This window comes from Dipodomys spectabilis, unplaced genomic scaffold (genome assembly GCF_019054845.1).
Source record: "Dipodomys spectabilis isolate Male_0828 unplaced genomic scaffold, ASM1905484v1 ptg000141l, whole genome shotgun sequence".
NCBI lineage: Eukaryota > Metazoa > Chordata > Mammalia > Rodentia > Heteromyidae > Dipodomys > Dipodomys spectabilis.
Window position 1 is genome coordinate 2,233,637 of NW_024870818.1, and position 6,000 is coordinate 2,239,636.

Below are 6,000 nucleotides of genomic sequence, written 5' to 3' on the forward strand. Positions count from 1 at the left end.
TTTCCAATTTGTATAGTGAGATGGTTAGATGGACCGTTTGATTGTTTTTCTGATTTGCTTGGTAGTTTGGCATAGTTTTCTATTTTCACAGTGCTGGGGATTGAATTTAGGGCTTCGTGTTTTCTGAGTTCCACTCTTTAACACTGAGTTCTAGCTCCATCCAGCCCGCATTTATTTAAGCCTGGGCCACATGTGTTGAACAAAGGGAGATGGCGCTGGTTGCATTTCACTCACCAGACACCATCTGTGACTGGGCCTGATAAGGCCTACACAGCTTCTTCAGCTGGAACATCCAGGATTAGTACTTGTGAACAGAGGCAGCTTCTGCAGGGCAGGCTGGGGGCTGGAGGCTTTGTACGTTTATAAGAGAAGATAAAGTTCCTATGATAGTCATATTTGGTATCCTTTTCTTCTCTTAGGTCATTTCTCTTTTTTTTCCACCAAAAGCCAAGGTGAGTCAGGTGTGGTAGCATATCCTTAAAACCTTCAACATTTAGGAAGCAGAGATTGGAAAATCCTGAGATGGAATTTAAAATTTTATCTCAAAATTAACATCTGAGACAGAGGGATTCTGACTATAATATCAAATAACATATGTAGTTGTAAAAATGTTACTGTAAAAATATTCAACTGAAAGTTTTCTTGTATTCATTTGCTAAGAATGCTGTAGCCAGATACCACAAACTAAGTGACTTACTAACAGAAATGGACTATAGGCTGGAGGCCAATAGTCCCAAGATCAAGGTGTCAGCAAGGCTGTCAAGGAAGATCCATCCCAGACCCTTTCTCCTTGGCTTGTGGTTGGCTGCCTTCTCCCTACCTCTATGCATGTCTCTGCCAACATTTCTGTCTTTTGGGTAAGCTAAGGTAGAGCATTTGCCCAACATTCCTGAAGTCCTTGGGTTTGATTCCTAGTAAAACACAGACACACACACAAACACAGCTATACACACACATACACACAAAACCACTTTTTATAAGGACACGGGTTACTTTGGAACCAGACTCATCTTAAGGACCTAATTTGAATTTGATTATTTCTGTAAAAATCCTATCTTCAAGCCAGTGTGGTATGGTAGCACATACCTGTGATCTCAACTATTCAGGAAAGGGAAGATGGAGGATCAGTTCCAAAGATGTCTGGGTATAATTAGCTCACAGCCATATCTGGAAAAATAAAATAAAATAAAAGTAAAGGATCTGGGGCATAGCTCAAGTTAAAAATCAAAGACCCAGAAAGCAGGACACTTAGAGGCTCACACCTATAATCTAAGCTCCTCCGGAGAGTGAGATCTAAGGATCATAGTTCAAAGCCAGCCTGGACAGGAAAGTCTGTGAGACTTTCCAATTAACCACCTGAAAACTAGAAGTGGAGCTGTGGCTCAAAATGGTAGAATGCTAGCCTTGAGCAAAGGAACTCAGGGACAGTGACCAGGTACTGAGTTCAAGGCCCACAATTGGCAAAAAAAAAAAAAAAAAAAAAAAAGACCCTGAGTTCAAAGTGTCACAAAAAAAGACCCACCCCCATCTCCAAATAAAGTCATATTCTGAGGTCCTAGAAGTTAGGCTCCAACATTTGAAGAGGGGGCATAATTGGACTCCTAACTCTCCCCTATTACATCAAAGGTAGCCACTATATCCTGTACTGTCTGTGTGTGCACAAACGTATACACATGTATACATATACACTAGCACATGTATACATAAAATACATGTGTATGATGTACATGAATGTGTTTTATCTTTGAGGGGAACTAAAAAAGCCCCATACTGCTCTGAAGATGATATTTGTGTGATATATGTGTGTTGGTCTGGAGCTTGAACTAAGAGCCTGGGTGCTGTCCCTCAGCTTTTGTCCAAGGCTAGCACTTGAGCTACAACTCTACTTCTGGCTTTTTGGTAGTCAATTGCAGGTAAGAGTCTCACAGACTAGTATTACAGGTGTGAGCCACTGGTGCCTGGCTAAGAATCAGATTTTGTTGTTGTTGTTGTTCAGTCCTGGGGCTTGAACTGTGGGCCTGGGCGCTGTCCCTCAGCTCTTCAGCTCAAAACTAGCACTCTGCCACTTGAGCCACAGCGCCACTTTTGGTTTTCTGGTGCTTAACTGGAGATAAAAGTCTTATCGCAGACTTTCCTGCCCAGGCTGGCTCTGAACCACAAACCTCAGATCTCAGCCTCCTGAGCAGCTAGGATTACAGGATTGAACCACCGGTGCCTGGCTAAGAATCATATTTTTAACTCAGCAGAATTTTCTTCAGTGATAGTTTCTGTACTTTTCTGTCAAGTTTCTTCCTTTGGATATATTGTTCATAGACTGCTACTCTCACCTTCCTTCTCTACTGCATTCTCTCATCATTTTCAACTTGGCCTTTTATTAAATTGTACCCTGGGATAGTTTCTTTTTTGTTGTTGTTGGTTGTGAGCTTGAACTCTGGACCTGGGCACTGTCCCTCAGCTCTTCAGCTTAAGGCTAGCACTCTACCACTTGAGCCATAGCACCACTTCTGGCCTTTTCTGTTTATGTGGTGCTGAGGAATTGAACCCAGGACCTCATGCATGCAACGCAAGCACATCTGCCACTGAGCCACCTTCCTACCCCCTCCCCCATCATAGTTTCTAATATGACCTTTGTAGCATTTCTCCAAAAGCGAGCTGTAGACCCCTGAAATTCCTGAGCTAAAAACTGTCCTATGACATTCTTTGCTTTTTTTTCCCACTGGGTTGACAGTACAAAACAGTGTTGCTGGTGCCTTGGGCTACCAAATCATTCTGATCTGTTGTGTGCCTCATTTCCACACATCCTCCTAGAAGAAATGACAGTTTCATTCAAGAATATGCTTCATGAAGTAATTTATTTGCATATATGAAAATAGAACTATGAAGCCTATTTAAATGGTTTTTTTAAATAGCAGAGTAGGATAAGGGGTAGTGATAGAAGGGGTAAAGTTGATCAGGATACATTGCATATATGTGTGAAGATGTCACAGCAAAGTCCCCTGTGCAACTAATACTGTATATGCTAATAAAGAAAGAATGTGCTTCGTAAAGGAACAAATAATGTTTTTAATAAATATTAACCCTCGAGTTTACATCTTTTTTTTTTTTTTTTGGTCGGCCGTGGGGCTTGAACTCTGGGCCTGGGCGCTGTCCCTCAGCTCTTCAGCTCAAGGCGAGCGCTCTACCACTTGAGCTACAGCGCCACTTCCGGTTTTCTGGTGGTTTATTGGAGATAGGAGTCTCACGGTCTCTCCTGCCCGGGCTGGCTTTGAACCGCGATCCTCAGATCTCAGCCTCCTGAGTAGCTAGGATTACAGGCCTGAGCCACCAGCGCCCGGCTGAGTTTACATCTTTTTAATATTCTGTGTAACAAAATGGAGCCTATGCAGAAAGCATCTCCATCATACAGTTAAGTATGTTACCTCTAGAAAAATCTCAAGTGTTGGGAACTGCAAGCTAGACTAGTGGCCTCTGTCATGAGAGAACACTTTTTTCTTTTTCGTTATTGGTCAGTTGTGGGGCTTAAACTCTGGGCCTGGGCGCTGTCCCTCAGCTCTTCAGCTCAAGGCTAGTGCTCTATCACTTGAACCACAGTGACACTTCCAACTTTTTCTGCTTATGTGGTTCTGAGGAATTGAACCCAAGGTCTCATGCATGCAAGGTAAACACTCTACCACTGAGCCACCTTCCCAGCCCCTGAGAGAGAGAGAGAGAGAGAGAGAGAGAGAGCACTTCTAATAAAAGAGTTACTGACTGACAGACTTTCATTGTCCTTCTGTCTGTGTGATTATTTAGGAGGGCATTTGGCAGACCCTTTCTCAAACAAAAAAAAAAAAGCCAAATGAGCCTGACTTCAAGGAAGACAACTGGCAGTATTTGTTGCCAGTGATAAAACTTGAATGTTGAAGCAATAACTGGAATATTGTAAAAGGAAAAAAAAAACCCACATCTATTCACTAGTGTTGACAGTTTCCCAACAGTTTTCTCACAGGGAATTGATAGCACTGAGAAATGTGATTTGGGCTTGGCAGTGTGGCTCAGTGGTGTATTACTTACCACGCACACGTGAGATCTGTTAATTCAGTGAACCAGTATCTTCCAAATGACCAAGACATACTGCTCTAAAATAATGCATGGGGGAAAACATTCATTCAGAGTACTATAATACATTTTAATGTACTAAAGAGATGTGGTCTCAGGTTTCACATTGTAATGTAAAATTCATCAAGAAAGTATCACTTAAACTGGGTATCAGTGGCTCTCACCTGTAATCCTAGCTACTTAGGAAGCTGAGATTTGAGGAAACCAGCCCAGGCAGTAAAGTCCATGAGACTCTTACCTCCAATCAACCACCAGAAAACTGGAAGTGGAAGAAAGTGGTAGAATGCTAGCTGTAAGTGAAAAAGCTCAGAGACAGTGCCCAGACCCTGAGTTCAAGCCCCACAACCAACAACCACAAAAGCAACAACAACAAAAAAAAAAAAAGGAACTATCATTTGTAAATTTTGGCATAATATTAAAGAAGACTTTGATTTCAAGAGATGATCATAATTTTCCCCTTCCAACAACCTCATCTCTGTCTGGGGCCAGATTTTCTTCATATACATCAACCAAAACAATGGCTTACTACAGATTGAATTGACCAGCGCATGTGATAATCCAGCCATTTTCTATTAAAGAGGTTTGCAAGCTATAAGCAAATGATTCTTCTCACTACACTAGTTTGCATTTTGCAAATATAGTTATTTTCCATTAAACATTCTATTAACATTAAAAGAAGTTTTTTAAAAAATTTATATGAATTTTAATAGATTTATTTGACTCAACAGTGCTAGTGATTGAATCCAGGACCTCACACATGGTAGTCAAATGCCCTACCACTTGAGGTAGGACCCAGCCCAAATTTTAATAGATATTTTTAGTTGCTTAGCTTTAATTCCTAATACAGCTATTTGAATAGCTATAATTCACTCATATTGAAGATCTTCAGGGATCTCATTCGTTTTATATGTTTATTTATTATTTGTTTGTTGTACAGGTAACTGGGGCTTGAACTCTGCACCTGGGCACTGTCCCTTAGCTTTTTAGCTCAAGGCTAACACTCATCAGTTGAGCCACAACTCCACTTCTGGCTTTTTTTGTGGTTAATGAGGATAAGATTCTCGAAGATTTTCCTACCTAGTCTAGCTCTGAAAACCTAAACTGGCTTTGAACTGTGATCTTTAGATTTTATCCTACTGCATAGCTAGGATTAGAGGCATGAGTCACTGTGCCCAGCCCAATTAATTTTTTACTTGTATAGAGGGATACTGAGAAGGTAGTGCAAACACAGGTTGTTTGTTGTCAATTCTCTTATTCTCTCCAGTGCAGCTTTCACTCTGACCCTTCTATTTTGGTTACTTTGTATTCACCACTTATTTTAGGTAGCTCTCTTTGTATCTTTTCTTATCTGACCATTTTGTCCTATATCCCTTCTTATACCAGTTCCATTGAGGTCTTGGCTTTGTGCATCTTGCAGAGGTCAATAAGCCAGAGTTATCCACACTGAGCATCTGTTTCACATGGAACAGTAGCTTTCAGGGGGATGTATGACCTGGACTTGAGGGCAGCTCCACTGTCTTTTCTTTGGCTCCTTGGTATTTTTCCTACCACATGGAGAGCCCTCTATTCAGATACAGCCTTGACCATCAGACAAATCGAATGCAATGTCAGCCTGCCCCTAGGATGCGGGCAGCTTCCTATTAGGGATGTCAGCTTGCCTAGCTCATGTATGGTAAGCACTATTCAAGGTATTTCTGAGCCATTTTATAGTTGTATCTTCTGCTAAACTCTTGCAATCTCTGGCTAAACGGGAGAAGCTAATGTAGCTCACACTCACTCTTTGAGCCATGGATCTCTGCCCTCTTTTTTTTTTTGGAGGGATCCGGTCGTGGGGCCTGAACTCTGGGCCTGGGTGCTGTCCCTCAGCTCTTCAGCTCAAGGCTAGCGCTCTACCACTTGAGC